The sequence below is a fragment of the Buteo buteo genome, chromosome 2, assembly GCF_964188355.1.
Source record: "Buteo buteo chromosome 2, bButBut1.hap1.1, whole genome shotgun sequence".
Lineage (NCBI taxonomy): Eukaryota > Metazoa > Chordata > Aves > Accipitriformes > Accipitridae > Buteo > Buteo buteo.
The window spans coordinates 18,308,638-18,318,789 of record NC_134172.1 but is presented as its reverse complement, the minus strand read 5'-3'; positions in this window follow the sequence as shown (position 1 = coordinate 18,318,789).

Genomic DNA, 10,152 nt, shown 5'->3' with positions numbered 1-10,152 from the left:
AACAGAAATTCTGCTGTTCTTTTTTAGAAATGGCTTCCAGATGGGAATCATGGTTTACAGTCCAAGATTGAATGTGATTTAATAAGTTTTTATCAGTAAAGAATATAATATTACACAATATGAACTGTGTTACTAGCCTGTGCTTCCCTCTATTTGTAAACAGTTTTTTGTTCCCTTTTGTTAATTTCTGTTTACTACTGCCCAGGTCTTTTGAATATTTCTGAGTATAATTTGGAAGAAATAATCAGTGTGGTGTAATAACCAGATGACCGTGACAATGTCATAATAACATTTGGAGTACCAGGCTAGAAGACTGTAATTTTGAAAGACGTAGTAAATTCATTCACATGTTTTCTTTGTAGCATCAGAACAAGATACAGATCAGGTTATCAGGGGCGTTAACATGGTGGGATGTCTTTTCAGTGAAACTGAGGCTGTTTTTCCTGGGTTTGCAATACTTTAGTGGGGGATAATTATATGCAAGGATTTTTCTTTTTAATTCCCACATTATCTTTCTGCATCTTCAACCTCAATTCCCTCTTCATGAAATATTTTGTCATGAAATTTCTGCTTTTAAAATATGCGTACATAAGAACACTGAAAGAGAAAGCTTCTGAGAAAGATATTCTGGAGTAGAGTTATTTAAGTATATGAATAAATTTTGAATTGTTTTAAAATGCTGACTTTTACAGGAGGAGTCACGAAAGTATTGACTCCATTAGCCACCTTAATTTGTTCATGTACCAGTACAACTCCTTACACACAGAGAGGACTAATGGCTGATTATATTTATTTTTCTGATTGATTCTGCCCTGCATAAAAATTTTCTATTTTGCTTATATTTTTCCAGGGAAAAAAAAATCTATGCATTTTGATGTTTATATAAAATGCTTTTTGTAGAACTAGTTAATTATACTGACCTTAGTAGTATAGCTATTCAGTATTCATAGAAGCTACATAATGTCTTTTAAAACTTGCTCATTGGTTAGTTGAATTAGTTTTATGAGTGGATTATAACTACAAAGTTAATATAGTTTCTGTACAGCCATCAGAAAGATACAGGAGCCTTTTAAGGCTTCAGTGTAAATCAGGTATTCTAATTTATATTATAAAAATTAATGGAACTTCAACAGTGATATTTTCTCCAAAGTAGTAGAGATTCAATTAAAACAAAACAAAACAAAACAAACCCAACAGAATATTTATCCAAAATAGTGTGTGCCAAGTGGAATGGACAAAGTGGTAACCCTGCAAATTAGAGCACCTTACTCTAAGTCAGGGGGATCCAGAACCACTTTTCACCTTTGCAATTTAGAAAAGATTTTTACTTTCTGGCTAGTAAAACAAAAAATGGAGAATTATTTTAAAATGTGGAAGAAAAATTGCCAGCTACACTTACACGTTTAGCCTGTGGTGCTAGACATTTGAAATAACTTGATATCAAAAGTAATACTGCAGACAGTGTGTCTTGTACTAGGATTGAAGACAGTGGGTTTAGCTTTCAAACACAAACCCTTTGCAAGTGAATGCTACTGACATGCCCAAATGCCTTTTACTTTCTTAGTGGTTCCTAAAAATTGCCTCCTTTTTCAAGGGGAAAAAGGGAGAAAGGATTGGGCTGTTTGTTTTGGGGTGGGAGTGTGAAAGGGAGATTGTTTTAAAATTAGAAATAGAATGTCATAAGCAGTCTCCATTTATGGATTTCTTTTCCTAGAGGAAAAATGAGAGGTATTGGTGGAAAGTATTTTGGACTGCAGTGTGGTGATATTAGTCAGGGAAAGAGAGTTTGGCTGTTTCATGAAGGCCGGATTCTCATATTAGGTGCTAATACAAACATGCAAAAGATGCTATATAGTTAAAGAGAATTTAAAATCCTTTTCAGGTATTCAGCTTCCAGTTATTACTGTGCTAGCCCCATTTCACTACTTAGACAATAACCAATAGTAATTCTGGGCGATTCCCTGCATAGCTTTTATGAAAAGTAACATAAAAAAAAATTCAAATAGTTTTTCCCCCGTTATATAATCAGAAAGAAAGCCAAGACTGACATCAGGGCGTTTTCTCTTCTTTGTAGGTCATTTTGAGGCAGAAATTCAAGCACCTTGGAGCAATCACTGGTTTTGAAGAGACTGCTTCTATCATTTATGGTGGTATGGTAATATTATATGGGAAAATGTGAAATTGTGAGAGGACTGGAGATCAGAATAAAGCCAAATCGCTACAGGGTTTGAGCAGCAACTGGCTGTAAAATTAATATGGAGCAACAGTTGGATGTTGCAAGGTTGAGCATTAATCCAGTGCCTGGTAGAAAAAAAAAAAATTATCTGAATTTCTGTTTCATAGTGATTGTACTGTGCCAGCTATTAAAAAAAAAAAAAAAAAAAAAGCAATTCTCCTTCAAGTCCATAGAATATATTTGATGATACTGACATCTTTGCTCAACTTGGATGAAAAATATGTCTTGCATGGATGAGAATAGGCATTATAGCTCTGTTCCAAATCCTTTTACAGTAAAACTTCAAATTGGGGAGGAAAGTTGCCTTTTTATCAAAATTATTTTTATTGAGAGAAGCAGAAATGCGTGTTACTTATACATGTCTTCTTGCATAGTGTACATTCTGATACAGTTAATTCAGCCAATTTTCTGGTATTATTCTCAAGATCTGTGCCATGGATATTAGAGTCCTCAATATGGGTACATTTTTCCTCTGACTTTTTTCCATTTCTTCTTCTGGTAATAACTGTATAAAATCAAACACTTTATTTGAAATTTAGAATCATTAAGGTTGTTCTAGAGGATCTGAAGCTCTCCCACATTTTGGATGTTAGTTATTTTATTTTGTAGAAAGTGTTGCATCTAGCTATTACATCTTCATTTATTTTTTATCTCAAGCAGAGGTGGAGATTGAAACTATCTATTTTAAAAAAACTCTCTTTTTGCATTCAATTTATGCATAAATGAATATTTCAGTTTATTACAAGAGCTGTTGATTTCCAGCAAGCCTTCAACTATGAATGTAACATTTGGGGGCCACTTTTTCAAAATGCATGCACATGTGCTCTGTTTAGATTTGGAAAGAATAACACTGAATAATTTGTAATTTTTCCTGGAATATCAAGTTAGCATCTATTGCTTTAGTATTGAAAAGGTGCTGGTTATGATGCCAAAAGACTCTCTTACTGGGTAGTTTGAAGTAAATTTCTCAGAGATGGAAGGGGATTCTGTCCCTACTGGAAAATCATACATGGCAAGTTTTTAGTATCTGCTCCTATTGTTATCAATAGATTTCTGTCATCAATTTCGTGGGAGGAAAAATTCAGTCCATCAACAATACTGTCAGAGAGAAGATAGTTAAACTTAATTTTTACTAGACTCTTTCAAAAAAATCTAGTACGCATGACATTCTAAAACATAATGTAGTTATATTAATGATATTTTTGTGCTGAGATTTCAATAGAAAAGGTTTGTGATTTGTTCTGATTTTGGTAAAGCCTTTCACACAAGAAATAAGGCTAGTCTTTGTATGCCGGGGGAAGAAGTAATTAGGCTTAAGATTCTGAAGAAATCTACTACCAATTAGCAGTTTGCTACTGCTGTCAAGTAAATACAAGCATATTTAAGCATGGTAAGCCCCAAATGATATACTTTAGCGATTAATTTATAATGGTATTTTATTCTTTTGATATTTTGGTTCAGTAACACCACTAAATTTGAAGCAGTGACATTTAAGAGTTAATAAAATGTTTGTGCCATTAAAATGACTAAGTGCAGAATAAAATTTGAGGATCTGAATCTGCAAATTTTTATGCAAGTAGTCCTTTGCATCTCCTACTAGATACGCTATACTACACAATAAGTACAATGTAGAAATTGGTGCCAAAGCTGGCTCATGGGCTGGAAGGAGGCTAGCCTATTTGTGCAATGCTTTGCCAAAGCTAATTTACTTTGCTAAAAAACAGGGTAAATTAGACAGTGTGCAGCATTAAGCAGCGTGGTTAAACTGCTTCCAGTTACCCAAGCTGGCTCCTTTTGAGCTGCTTTGGCTATCTCTCCACAGCACTGTGTGGCGAAGCACAGACATGCCCTGACTAAAATTGATGTGTGTGAAATTTTATTCATGTAAGGAAGGACTGATGAATTGTACCCATCCTTTCTTCTCCAGAAATTCTGTCCTCAGATACATGCAGAATGTACAGCTAAGAATGTCTTCAAATAACTACAGTATAACTGTCATTGCATTTGACCTCAGAAATGTGATTCTCTGAGTAAACAGAGAAAATGGAGGCACCGCAACTGATTATAATTAAATATAAGTGGCTAAGCACAGATCTGTAGTATAAATAGATGTGTTACAGCTGACAGTTAAAGTTTGAGTTCAGCTTACGTGTGAGCCTTTGCATTACTCATGTAAATCAATGTTCTCACTTACAAGAGAAACCTCATAATTTACCACTACCCATAAAGTATCCTTGCTGTAATCAACAGTGATTCCTATATGGAATTACTGTGCAGAGCAACCTTTCTTCCATCCATATCCTCAGCATGATTGCTGTATGGTTTGGCACCACGACAGAAAAATATCCAGTGAGCTCAGTAGTTTTCTGCGTGGAAGGACTTAGCTGTCCTAACTTGGTACAAAAATTCCATTCAGTTTAAAGTAAGCAAAACTGGAATTAAATACTCCACGTGATGAAGGATTGAGTAGAATCTTCAGGGGGGGAAATTGTTTGCAATCTCACTGTGTTGAGAATTTACAATTAAATTCAGCTTAATTTTATTCTATATAGAAGTAGAATACAGTAATTAAAAATACTCAGTGATGTCTGCCATATTAATAACAGTAAAGGATGATGTGATTTTTTTCATCTCCACTTTTGGTGATAATTATATATGTGGCATTTGAGACCAAGAGCAGACCATATTCAAATGAATCTCAAAACATTTTACTGCTTTTTGATTATGTGATCACACTGCGATGCACATACAATGTGCTGTGCTCAGTTCTTCAGTCTGCCAAACAGGAATGATGAGCGCAGGAGAGTTTCTGAACCCCTCCACTCCTCTCAGAAGCCTGGGGGGTGCCCGTGCGGGTGCAGGGCTCTGAGGCACCTGATAGAGCCATGGTCCCTGTCTGATGGTATTCCCTTCTATAAAACAGGCTGAACTTTGAAACAGTAAAGCAGTGACTCTGAAGCATGCAGGAACCTGAATCCTCCGTAACTCACCACTTTACTAGACAACTCCACAAGTTCACGGACAATTGCCAAGTAGCTGCAAGCCCAGGACATGAGCGACACTCTTCCTGGAAGCAGTCAGTGGTGTAAGTTTTAGGTGTGCTCAGGGCACCTGGATTGAAGTGAACCCCTCAGGGAACCGAATGCAGACTTATCTTTTAGTGGGGTTAAAAGAAGCTGTAGCTAGCCGTTCAGAGTTCAGTGTACTCACAGAAACCTAAGCTTTGGCACTTAGGAGACTGACAGGACCAAAACAACGGAGCCAAGTGAATTCAGATTTTACAGTCAGTAAAGCAGAGGTTTTCTGAATCGCTTTTGTGGATTTGGATTGCCTGAATTCCACGTTCAGTGCCTTGTGTGCATCCCGAGTGTATGGCTCTGTGTTCCAACAAAAATATAGGCTACATCTCAAATAAACAAAATTTGGAAAATAATTGGGTTTCCATTTTAGTATGTGTTTGCGATTACTAAAGTAAAAAAAAATCCTGTAATTTTCTAGTCATCTATGTAACTAACACCTCTGGTGGAACTGAGCATACCTCTCCTAGTTACATAAAAGAGACACTTCCAGATGTAATGTTTTATAAAGCTGTGATTAACTAATGGGGGAATAGATGAGTTTCCTAATAAAATATGGTAAACATGCTAAATAAATGGCACTTAAAAAAAAAAAAAAATCTCCTTGGCATTGGATTATAGCATCAAGGAGTGACAAAGTATATTTAAGCCGACAAAAGCTATTTATACTACAGAAATCTGTGAAGTTACGAGCTTTCCTGTTCTCATTGTTCCATTTCTCATATGAAAGCTACTTATTTTTTGTTTTGCCCATCTTGATATAAGGATAGCTGCGTATTTATAGGCTATACTTTTTTTTCATGTAATTTGTGATTTATAAGATAAACATTACACAAACCATCATGTTTTATTTTGAGAGTAAGCAGAAAAGTAACTCTTCACTTCAAGAAGTATCTTCCCATAAAGTGTCTTAGGTGTCTTTTTCAACTTTTACCAACAGAATAGTGTAGTATTTTTCAAGTGTTATCTTTTTGCTGTACAATTTTAAGACTATGGGAAAATACAGAGAGGCTATTGAATCCCTAACGATTGCTTTGCATATAGTCAGTAAAAACATACATGTACTCGCAATAATGTTTTATTAGTGGGTTCTTCAGTGACTGTTTGCTCAGTGATACAAGAGTATCTCCATTTAAAAGGATAAAAAAAGCAAAACACATGAAGGACACACAAGTGCTAAACAATTTACTAATTCTCAGGTTAGCCCAAGTATCTTAAACTCAGTAACTGTTCACAAATATTGCATTTGTATTTACCTTGAAATTTGCTGTTCTTATTTTAGGTACAAGGAAGGACAAGTTTAAGAAGGACAAACCCCTTCAAGCTGTTCTCCAACCATATAAACTGAACTCATGAAGATTTATCTTTGTAATCCCTACCTCTGCTTTTCTTGACTGCCTCATTGAGATGCATGGTGCCTGATTTCTCAGTATTCATTGCACAGCAGTGCTTACAGTCACAGCACAGCTCCCGCTGCCTAAATCTTGCAGTTGCAAGTGCTCAGCACTTCTACAAATTACACTCCACCGTACCAAGCACCAAGAAAAACACAATTAACAACCACATGTGCAAAGTGACTAGTAACACACAGGAAATCTGTGGCAAAGGCAGGGATACGATTCAGTTCCCCAGGGTTGCACTCATGCCTTAATCATGAAAACATGTTCGCTTCTCTACAGTTGTCTGCTTCATTCACTGCGTACTTCCAACGGCTGCAACAAAGAAAGTACAGATTCCACAAAGCACGCTCGGTTTTACTATGCAATGATTCATCCTCCAGCGCAGGTCTTTTTTATGCGCCACATAACACAAGACCCACGGAAAACTCTCTCTACTCTCAAAGGAATCACACGCAGTTCTCTCTCCCTCACCACTCACATAATCCACCAGAGTCCTTGTCCCTTTGTCTGCCTCTTCTACCACCAAGAGGGTTGGGTGCACAGGGGTGACAGGGTTCCTGATCCAATTCCTGAGCTTAATCAGGCCCCAGATTACAGCAGCAATGAGCAGCAGGATCAGGGAAGACCGTTCTGAACGCCAGTAGCCCCAGGGCTGGAGCATGCCCAGATGTTTCGTGGAATGGCTCCGGCAGGCCAGTCGCACACAGGTGTTTATTGGCTTGAAGTAAAAATCAGGAATACCAAGAATAATTCATCTACCACTTGGCTCTTCAAACAGAACAGGAACGAGCACAATGTGCAAATCTAAATGGCAGATAACGGCAGCTATTAGCTAACAAGCATGCTTCACTCGCAGAGTTGCTTGTGTGATGAACTTTTTCTTTTCCTGAAATGAACTCATTTCAGTATGAGAGCTGATTGTGCATGAAGTATTGTTAAAGGCATGCAATCGAGCAACCATGCAACTTATTTTTTCACTAATATCTATCATTTTTAGGAACAAAAGATGCTGCTGCTAACTGCAGTAAATACAAATCTACTTCTAGAAATGTGATTTGCAGTTTACTTTCTCTTTACACTTAACAGCTATTTAGATGCAAAACAGATCTAACTGGATCAAAAGTTGAATTGTGCACTTACATTAAATATATTCATTTTCACACTAAAATTACTTTAAGGAGCAAAGACTTGCTTTATGTGGAAAATCAAAGGAGAAATGTAAGAAACTGTTCCAAAGAGGTTCACTACTCTGCACAGCAAAAGCAAAAGCACAGCCTCTCTGTGACCTAGACTCCGCAGGATTTATTGGTTATCTTTAATAAAGCAAAAACCAAGCACCTTTTCTGTTTTGTTACTTCCATTTTAACACTAGCAGTAGCAGACAGACAGACAAAGTTTAGTTTTAGCCTGGGAGCTAAAAGAAATACTTCTAACATACATATGTACTGTTACAGTCTGACTTATAAATGCTCAGTAGTAAAGTCAGCAGGAATTGAGCACTAAAACTGGAGAAGAGTAAATGGAAAGAGACCCTGCTGTATTTGCAGACTCGTGGTAATAAGGAAAGCACTCCTGACTGCTCTTGGAAACTTGTCATGTAAGTGAGCAAGGGGAGAGGTCAGGCAGTGACAGACTGTTCTTCCAGCCTGAAACAGGGGGTTGCACCAAATCTTAAAAACTGAAACCAGTTTGAAACATGCATTTAACTAAAAATGAATATTATTAAATTATACCCATCATTCAGAAATGTAATCTGAAAGCACCGTAGCTCCTGGCTTCCATTCAGATAATGTCTGGCAGCGTGCTGTGTATCATCCACAAAGTATCTTCCAGAATCCCCAGCACCCTGGCTTCAGGGACTGATCTAAATCTCACTAAATTCTGATGATTCTGATGTCATTTTCTAAGCTTAAAGTGTTCTTTCAAGTGACATCAATCATGACTCAACCTGGCCTCTCCTGCCATATATGACAAAGGCTCCTATTTTTAAACTTTCAGACAAATACAGCCTGTATAACTCTTTTTTGCCAAAAATACGTCAGTTCAAATCTCACTATTCCGAGCATATTCTGTTCTTTTGGGATACTTGTCAGCTGGCCTATTTATATCAGGTTTGTAAGAAATTAGATGTTTTTCTAGAAGTAAAATAACAGACTTGGAGAACAGAGCTTCCACCTTGCATTATTAATAGAATTCACGATAATCTGTGGTTATATTGTCAAGAAGCACAGAGACTAATTGCACAGAGCCAACAATTCACTCAGCATGGTGGTTTAAATGGATAAAAATGATTTGTATTGGTGCCTGCGGTCTCTTGTAAATGTCAAATACTTTCTTGACATTCTAAAACCCAGGCTGTACAGTAAAAGTGGGAGAGTAGCATTTCGTATTAATTTAAAAATGTAGAAAAGTGATTATCCTCTTCTAGCACTCAGTATTTCACCGTTTCATGAAGACCCTAGATGCTGCTCATAACTGGCTATAGTCTTTCAACTGATCATGTCTCTCATTTTTCTTTCAGCAGAGCAGCGAATGTTTTACTTCAGATAAAGAAATAGAATTTTAATTCCTGTGTAAGAAGATACTTACAAAGACTCCCCACAACCGGTTTTCCCTCTTGGAGAAAGATGTAAATATTCATCTCCCCTATTTCCCATCCATGGCAGTCTTGCCATTCCCACGGACTCGCTCTTCCTTTTGTGTAAATCCCAATCACATGCATGTATCTTCATGTATTTCAGTACTGTCACTTCAGCTTTTTACACCTTGCTTTAATCACCTTGCAGGGTTCAAAGAACACCTGGACATATTCTCATCTGCTAGTCTTTAAAGCATTCACAAAATGTTCTGGTATAAAGGATTTATGATACTTCCTTGGTTCACCCCATTTGTGTACTTACCCTACATCTGTTAGACTCTATTTCTTTACTCTGCTATAGTAGAATGATGCACAGGTGTAATTGAACTGACAAAAGTGTTAACATTTTTCTAAAACAGATCACTTATATTTAGTACAACTGACATTTTACTCATTGTTCTCATTAGTACCCATATTTATTCCAAAATAATCGTGAAATGAAATCATCAAAAATCTACCAGCTGCACAAGTCTTCTGAAACCTCTGTCGTCTGAGTCTGTCTTAAACATTACAAAAACATGCAAAAAGGCTTAGAGATAGTTTCAAAAAAAAAGAATAGAAAAGGAATATCCAGGTGGCTTTTTAACTGTGGAATACAATAAAACAGAGTTTGGAAAGTATTACACAGAAATATAATAACGAAAAAACAAGATATGCAGTTTACAAGTTGAAATATATAGTGCTGTGCCTTCACTTGAGCCGAAATCAGTAAAGTAGACAGAGCTGGCTTTATGTGCGTTTACTAACTGTGTGACAGCTCTGAGTTTACAAATGTATGACTGGCAGCTTAAAGGCGTGCTG